Source organism: Apodemus sylvaticus, chromosome 3 (genome assembly GCF_947179515.1).
Source record: "Apodemus sylvaticus chromosome 3, mApoSyl1.1, whole genome shotgun sequence".
Lineage (NCBI taxonomy): Eukaryota > Metazoa > Chordata > Mammalia > Rodentia > Muridae > Apodemus > Apodemus sylvaticus.
In genome coordinates this window covers 156,644,813-156,654,133 of record NC_067474.1, presented here as the reverse complement: position 1 = coordinate 156,654,133, position 9,321 = coordinate 156,644,813, and positions in this window count along the sequence as shown.

Below are 9,321 nucleotides of genomic sequence, written 5' to 3'. Positions count from 1 at the left end.
TTATAGGCATGTGTTACCACCACCCTGCGGCAAGCGGATTTCTGAGTTCAAGGCCAACCTGGTCTACAGAGTGAGTTTCAGGACAGCCAGGGCTACACAGAGAAACCCTGTCTCGGAAAAATAAAACCAAAAAAAAAAAATCTTGGGGTCTCCGAGGCAACTTCAGTGTTACAGCTTCTTGTTTCAATGTCTGGGATCCATACATAATCTTCTGGACTTTTCCAAAGGGCTGGTGTCACTTGTCTAGCTCTGCCCTCTGAAGCACTCTAAGCTCAGGTTGATCCACTCCACTGCTGCTGCTGTTCTTGGTGATCCCATGGTACGGAGATCTCCAATACACTGGGGTCTTCTGCTGTAACCAGGCTTCACCAGTAGCCTTTCATAGGCTCTCCTCATGGTGCCAAGCCTCAGCTCCTTGCATGACCCCCTTCAGTCCTGGGCCATCAGCTGCTACTAAGGCTATACCTTCACCATGGCCTTCCCTGGCCTCTCACAGTGCCCAGCCTTAGCTGCTCTCCATGAGCCCTTCATGCCTTCAAAACCAGTGCCACTTGGGTGACTCTTACACAATACCAAGTCCAGCTGCAGCATGAGGTACAACCTTGGCTATTTTCTAGAACATAGCTTCTTTGTGCTCTCAGAAATATTTCCCAGAAGATCAGAGATGCTGCTCTCTCTCTCTCTCTCTCTCTCTCTCTCTCTCTCTCTCTCTCTCTTGGTTTTTTTTGTTGTTGTTGTTTGTTTTTTTTTTTGATTTTTTTTTGTTTTTTGTTTTTTTTTTTGTTTTTTGTTTTTGTTTTCCGAGAGAGGGTTTCTCTGTGTAGCCCTGGCTGTCCTGGAACTCACTCTGTAGACCAGGCTGGCCTTGAACTCAGAAATCAGCCTGCATCTGCCTCCCAAGTGCTGGGATTAAAGGCATGTGCCACCATGACTGGATGACTTTGAATCCTAGGTAGCACCATGGTTATTCTGGTCCTGGAAAAGCAGGCAGCTTCCCCTCTGTCTTTGAGTGTTTTTCTCTTAACAAAATTCAAGGCTTCCCCTGACCGCAGTCTGGGGTTACCTTAGAGCGTCTCCCTCACTGTGACATCATAGAGTGATCCCTGTTGTCTAGGATTCCATGATGTAAAAGAGAGCCTCTTCTATGACAGGGAAGAGGTGCTCAATCACTTAAAATGCCAGAAAACAAACCGGCGTGGTGGGCGTGGCAGTGCAGGCCTTTAGTCCTCAGCAGGGGCAGGTGGATCTCTGTGAGTTTGAGGCCAGTCTGGTCTCCATAGTGAGACCCTGTCTCGAAAATCAAACGAACACACCAACCTGAAATCAGATCTCAACTGAATTCCTGGGGGGCGGTATTTTCATGGCTTTCTCTGGCTCCTAGGTAACCCTAAACACTAGCTATGTCACCTTTGCAGACCAAAAGCTGTCACTGGAAAGGCTCCTTCCGCTGGGCGGTGGTGGAGCACGCCTTTAATCCCAGTACTTGGGAGGCAGAGGCAGAAGCAGGTGGATTTCTGAGTTTGAGGCCAGCCTGGTCTACAGGGTGAGTTCCAGGTCAGCCAGGGCTACACAGAGAGACCCTGTCTTGAAAAACCAAAAAAAAAAAAAAAAAAAAAAAAAAAGAAAAGAAAAAGAAAGAAAGAAAGAAAGAAAGAAAGAAAGAAAGAAAGAAAGAAAGAAAGAAAGAAAGAAAGAGAAAAACCAGAAAGGCTCCTTCCTGTCAGAAAACCTGTGCCTTAGGAAAGGAGTCACAACGTTTTCTTTGGTACCTTCAATCCGGAAGAGGCTTTAAACTTCTCTGGAGGAAAATACACACCAAAGCTGAGGTGACTGCAACTGACAGATTGGAGCACTGGGCTTACACCCACCAGGTGCGCGTGGCACTGCCTAAGTGGGTGGGTGCCTGCCAGCTCTGGAGTGTCAACAATGATGGAGTTGTCTCTCCTATGAAAGCACCACCAGGAAAGCTGGAGTGAGGTGGGACAGGGTCTTTACAAACTTTTTGTCTTTGGCAGATAGGATGGCAACTTTAAGACCCAGTGCCACCAGGCAGTGGTTGTATCCTGCAGAAGGTATCCCTCATTCCCTCTTTCTGGACAAACTGCCCCTGTCCTTTGGAATAGTGGGACTGAGATGCGGCCCTCCTGCTGGTTTCTCCCTCCAGGGGTCACTTGAAACGGGTGACACCTTTCTCTGCTCTCCTCCCCTGGATCTGTAAATTCCATTGCCAGCCATCTGGTGTCCCAGGTCTGGCGCTTCCTTGACTGTGGACATGAAGAGGTTACTCCAGCCCTGGAGCCTGCTGGTCTGAGTTAGCATTTCCCCTCCACATCCAGGAGCTCTCCAAGTAACAGCTTTGCATCACGGAAAGGGGATAGCAGAGCGCGGGGCTGGGGACACCGCTGCAGTAGGTCGCAGCAGGGGTTCTGCCAGCATGTGTCATCGCGTGGATCCCCACTGTCAGGCCAGGCGGCCGGGTACTGGAGAGCAAAGGCATCCAGAGGAGTGAAGGGTGAGCCTGCGACGCCGGTGCCCCCTCAGCTGCAGAGCGCCCGCTGGAACCGCTGCCGCCGCCGCAGCTGCTGCTGCTGTTGCTGTGCACGCCTCTCGCTGTCTCCCCAGGCTGCAGCGGCCCCTGGGACCCAGAAGACGGACTGGAGCCGCAAAGATCCAGCCAGGACCCGGGAGCCTCGGACTGCCGCCTGTGAGGCAGCTCCCCAGGGAGCTTGGGCAGTGCTTTGCTGACGGCCGGGTGCAGGGCTGGAGCCGTCTCTAGCCGGTGTGGCCGGTCGAGGAGCAAGCATCTCTTCCCCAGTCACAGGAGCGCGGCCCATCCACATCCAAGCTTCTTCCTTGGGCAGAGGAAGTGACTCCTGTTGGGGCAACTTAGATTGAGCTCTACAATCAAGGCTTGTACAACCCCACCCCTCGTTTGCAGAGCCTTCGGGGGTGTCATTTCTCACCTGCCGGGTTTGAGAAAAACCAAAAAAGGAAAAAACTGCAAGAACAGAGCAGAGTGGGGATCCTTGTAAACTTTGGAGGCGTGGACATTTTCTTGAAGGGGACAAGCGGCCCCAAATCTACCAGTGTTCTCGGGCTAGTGACAAAGCCTGTTGGTGGGACACCAGCCACAAGGCCAACCAACAGTGAGGACGTACGACCGATACGACCGACCGTCATGGAATCCATGTTGACAGCATCCAGTTCCCCCACAGGCCGGGTTACCTTCTCCCGTGTCTTCGGCCAACAGTGCCAGTTGATGGAAGCAGGTAGGATGTGGCCAGAGAGGGAGCAGCAGAATCTTCTGGTAGTGGAGGTCTGTCAGTGTCTGTCTGCCTCATCTTGGTCTCCTTGTTATTCTGGGGTGTGATTGGTGACGTCTGTCACTTTAAATGATGAACTTTTTAGGCCTGACTCTGAGACTTGAAGCTACCACCGGGGCCTGATAATGAGCGAGGGTCTCTGTTGTTTGTTGTCTGTTTATTCTGGTCAGCTGCTGGAGGAGAGAAACTATGGCAGGAAAGATAAGGTAGCCGGGTGAGTGTGCCAGCCTCAGGGGACAGCTGTCAGCCCTGGACTAGTTGTCTCTCTGTTCCTGGTTGCTGCTGCAGCCATGCCTGGAGGCACTGTTGGAGTCGCTTAGATGCCCACGACTGTATCTTCTGGGGTCCTTGGCTTTGGAAGGGATCTTTCAGGCAAGGCAGCCTTTGCTCGTGGGTGTCTGTCTGGCGTTTTAAGAAGAGAAAAGTTGGTATTGTTGGTTGTAGTCATAACCCCTGCCAGTCATCTTGCTGAGATGTGTGTTTGATTACAGATTAGAGTCAGGTAGGGGTAAATGACTCCACATGAATGGTCACAGAGAGAGAGGGAACCCACAAGGCACTCTTATGGGAACCGAGTCAGACGTCTAGCTTTGCTTCTCTGATTTTTATGTATTTATTGAGGAAAGGACTGAGTTTGAAGTATAATTGTGCATTTTGCCTTGAGTCTCAGGAAGGTGTTGGGAAGAGCACTGTCTTAAGAGTCTGGGAATGAGTCACATAGGTACTTCATGGGCAGTCCCATGACCTTGGGGACGGTAGACTCTTCTTTGTAGGTGGGTTATATCACTCTAGGTACAAAACAAACTGACTGGACTCAGGCCATCCTGGTCTGCCCACACCTAGGGCTCTGAGCTTTCAGGAGCACCGCCTGGGAGAGATGGCCAAGTCCTGTTTGTTTCTGAGACGGTGTGCACAGAGAGGCCACTTGTGGACCGTGAGGACTCAGAGCTGGACAGCCTGGGTTTGAGTCCTGGCTTTGCCTGCGTAAGTTATAAGTCGCTTTCAGAAAGTCTCCCAAGCCTCTCTGTGCCTCAGCCACCTCACCTGTGGAGTGAGGGATGCCAGGCACGTGACACGGACCACGGTGGTGGACACTTTTGTGTAGGCTTCTGTGTTTGTCTGGTCTGGCAGCGAAGGGCAGAGTGGGCTTTGTGAGGAAAAAAAAAATCTAGGAACACAGATGGATTCTGGCTTATCCAGAGATTGAGGATCTCCCAGCCCTCCATTTCTCTGGGGAATATTCTATCTAGAAAGGTGGCTTCCACCCAGGAGGACCAAAGTTGCCCTGCTTCTCTGAGGTTGCTGGGGTAAGGCAGATTGCATTTCTAAAGCGCCTGGGTCCCCTGTGGCTTTATCCTCCTTCCTTTTCAAGCACCCTGACCTAAATCAGGCCATGAAACCCACAATCTCCTTTGTTAAAAAAAAAAAAAAAAGAAAAAAACCCCAAACATCACATCTCCTTAATGTCAAGAGAGCACTGTAGGACAGGACAGCATGACAATGGTTTGCTAGTCCTCTCTAGGGAGGACTCTCTCCCTGAGAGAACACAAGGAGGAATCATTAGCTTGTATTCAGGGAGCACACTAAATTAGGAGGTGGAGGGGAAGAGGAGAAAGCTGGCCTGTCTCCAGGCAGCCATTGGTAGCTGGTTAGTATCATCAAGGAGACCTTAAATGTAGGTTTGAATGATTTGCAGACTCCAGAGCTCTGCAGCTGGGTTAATCATGGCTGTTCCCCAGGGAACAGCATCTGTCAGCACTGTGCATTCTTGAGACCTTCCCTGGGTGCTCTCCAAGCAGCCAAGACCTGCAGGATGTATGGCCCTCACTCTGGGATGCTGGTCCACTGGCGGTAAATACAAAACAAATCACATTGAGGAAATGAGACACCATGGTTTCTCAACTATGCCACTTTCCTGGCCACTGGCCTTCTATTTTATGTAAACTATTTTCCATAATTAAAGAGAGAAGAGAGGAGGGAGGGAGAGAGAGAGAGAGAGAGAGAGAGAGAGAGAGGAGAGAGAGAGAGAGAGAGAGGGAGGAGAGGGAGAGGGAGAGAGAGAGAGAGAGAGAGAGAGAGAGAGAGAGAGAGAGAGAGATATTGAGAGAGAGAGAGATTGAGAAACAACTCTAACCAATTTCCATCAGCAAAGGAAGCACTCAAGGGTGATCTGCAGGAATTTGGGGAGAAAATATTTGGTGCCATGCTTAACTCCTGTGACCTTAACCTTAAAAAGATGTCCCTGACGGTGACTCTGGTTAATTGTCACATCCATAAGTATCTCATGTTGTAGGGAAAGAGGCTGGGTCTTGAGAATGAAGCAGTAAGGGTCCACAAGACGATTCTGTATTTGTGTGCTCACACTCGGGCTTGTGGGTATCTGTGTGTGTGCGCTCAGGGACATCAAGGATTTGAGAGATAGGTACAGATTTCGGGCAGCAAAGGTGAAGCTGGGCATGAGTGAGACCCCATAACTCTGGCCCAGTGAACAGCAGTCGTTATGTGGACATTGGCTAGTATGTAGAAAGAATATAGACTTTCCTTCTTCATTTAGTCTCAGTTCAGCTGTTGCTGGCTGTATAAACTTTATATAAATTCCAAAATCCTGGAGCAGATGCTGGCAAACCAAAGTCCTAGGGCCAAATCTGGCCTACCACTTCTTTTGGTAAATAAAGTTTTATTGACACACAGCCACACCCATCAAATACATTTTGTCCGTGCCGGTTTCTGTGCCCCCCGTGGTTAAAGTTGAATCATTGTGACCAAAATCATGGAGCCTACCCAACTGAAAATACAGACTGGTTCTTTGTAGAAAAGCACTTTGCTCACTCTTGCTGTCTTAATGAGGGTTACTATTGCTGGGGTGAAACTCTATGATCAAAAATCAACCTAGGGAGGAGAAGTTTTTTGTTTTGATGGCCCTAGATCAAAAGATGTGACAGAGTGGTTTAGACCAGGCTTAAGCCTGATGCTGAAGGATGCCTTTGTTCCCACGACTCTTCTGTCACCTGCACAATGCTACACTGTTGGTTCAGGAAGCAATTTCGCATGGGTGTGGCGGCCATAATGAAAACAGGTACATGCCCAGGTCCACAGCATCGGACCTCGGCTCCATCTCCACAGTCTCCTGTTTCCTAGTCGACGGTTGAGGTTTGGAGGTTGGATGAGTTGGGATTTAAACATCTCTAAGTCTAGTTTAGGATCCTATATTCAAGATGGGTGTGGCGAGGGCTAGAGATGTGGTTCACAAGTGGAATGCTTGCCTGGCAACTGCAAAGGCCGGGATTCCATCCCTATACAAACAAAAGCAACAGACGGCCATTTCTGCAGAGAGTTTCTATCTTAATCAGGTCTCGATCAAGGATGTAGAGGGGACCTTCTGTGCCTCTGATGCTGTTGTGTTCCTTTGACCCTCACCGTGGTCCTTCATCCCATTCCTGATGCCCAGACCCATGAAGGTGCTAGGTTGTTTGTTTTTGACAGTTATTTCTAACTCTTACTGCACAGTGTTTTTCTTTTCCTATTTTCTGTGTCATCTTCAAACAGTAGTGAGAGGGTGGCTGGTCTACAGAGGTGTGGCAAACGAAAGCTCCACCCTTCCACCTGATGCCTCCAAGTGGGAGCTGTTACTGTACTAGTCTTCCTTCTGGCTTCTCTTCCACACTGTGCTAAGGCTGCTGGGAAAGTCGGATGAGACGGACAGCAGAGACTCCAGCGAGTGTGTTCTTGGCTTCAGTGTTGTCAAGCAATTTGCCATCTTGTCTGTCTCTTCACTGGCCTGCAAAATGTGTGCCCAGACATGCTTCCAACTCGGTGTTTTTGCTGAGGACTCTTGACATTTGTGTGTGTGTCTGTCTCCCTCTGTGTGTGTGTCTGTCTATGGGTATATCTCTATGTATGTGTCTATCTCTGTGTCTGTGGGTCTCTCTGTGTGTCTGTCTGTCTGTGGGTCTCTCTCTCTCTCTCTCTCTCTCTCTCTCTCTCTCTCTCTCTCTGAGGAACCATCATTCCTCAAAGACCAACTACCTTGTTTCTGAGGCAGGGTCTCTCACTGGCCTAGAACTTACCAAGTAGATTATGCTGGTTAACCAGTGCGACCCATGAATGTGAGTATATCTGCCTACCCAGTGCTGGGATTACAAGCACACATCATGACACCTGACGCTTAAAATGTGGGTTCTGGGGATCAAACAGAGGTCTTTGTGCTCATAAGGCAAACATATTACCAACTGAGCCATCTTTCCAACCCAGCAGGGTACTCTTGACCTTGGTGTAGTAAAGGAATCCTCTTGTCCTTTTCAGAGCTCGTGAAATGTGTGTCAGGCACATCTCCAACTTAGTGAGTGGGTATGTGTCTGGTGGGAGACTCTTGATTCACCTGTGGCCTAGCATCCATTGTGGGATGACCACAACTTACAAGGGGCTTGGTCTCCTACACCAGAGGCTGACTTGGGAAGCAGCCTCCTTGTCCCCTGAGTTAACGTGCAGCACATGTTTTGGACAGAAAGCATTTCTATGGGTTTACAGAGCTTGACCAGCGAGACAGAAGTCACCCTGTCCACTGTGTTCTGCTGATGCTGCAGGAAACCCAGGTCCAGCTCAAGGGGAGGGGGGAGAGACCAGAGGAGAGGACAGGGAGGTGACAGGGCTTCAGCACTTGAGCTACTGCTGCAGCTCTGCAGTTCCTGTTGCAGCTCTGAAGCTACCACAAGTTTTCTTTTGAGCACAGCCAGGTAAGGACTCACCCCCTATGCCACACCTCATAAAAACTCAAGGTACATTACTGTCCATCAGTCTCTCATTATTCAGGCTGGGTATGGTCATTTTAAGACTGTTAATATGTTTTTGTTTATTTGTTTGTTTGTTTTTGTTTTTGTTTTTCCTGAAGGCTATATCCCCTTGTCATCATTTTAGAACAACATAGAGAGGTCCTTTCAAATAAGAGGTCACACGTATCAGGAGGCAGTCCCCAGCTATATAAGTAAGGAGTTAAAGACGTTTAGGGTTACTGCTATGAGTGGAGAAAATGAAGTATACTTGCAAAAGCCAAACACATGAAGATGCCCAAAACTGGGAATATCTCTCTGGTCTCTCCATCTGTGTGACTGCATGGGTTAAGGTTTCCTTATAGATAACATGCATTAAGGTTTCTATCTCTGGGATAAAACATGACCAAAAGCAACTCAGGGGAGGAAAGGCTTTATTTAGCTTACACAGTGCAGTCCGTCATGGAGGGAAATAAGGCAGGAACCTAGAGGCAGAACTGAGGTCGAAGCCACGGAGGAAAGTTGCTTACTGGCTTCTTGCTCCTGGCTTGCCCAGTTCGCTTACTTATAACGTCCAGGACCACCTGCCCAGCTGTGACGCTGCCCACAGTAGACCTGGCTATCTCATAACAATCACCAGCCAAGAAAATGTGGGACAGACTTGTCTGCAGGCCAATCTAAGGGAGGCATTTTCTCAGTTGAGGGGTCTTCTTCTCAAATGACTTTAGTTTGTGCGACCTTGACCAAAAAAAAAAAATCTAGCTAGACAACCCCAAAGTGGGATATCGTGGTCTAGCATCCTGCTTGGGAAACCCTGTGATTGACAGCCCAGACCAAGATTTAGCATGGCGAGCTGCTGACACTGTTGTGGGATGCCATTCATTGGTCATGACACAGCCACGGCCGTTTGGAAATGGGAGATGTGGTTCCTTCCAACCCTTGCCAGAGCAGGACTAGTAATGTTTCCTCACAGGAAGTGGGACTGGGGAAGGTCATTAGGCCTGTAACCAAGATTGCAGCCAATCTTCCTCCAGCACCCACCCCTGCCCTTAGTTTTGGGGTGTATGTTACCAAAGGAGAGACAGAATTCTAGATGGTTGGACTCTGAGCCCCGTCCCACTGAAATCACCAGGAAGTCCTTGGTTCCAGTGAACAGATTCGATGGGGTAAGGCTGTTTCTAATGTTAGCAACAATCCTTCCTTTTGCTCTTGTTCCATGATGTGTGTGTGTG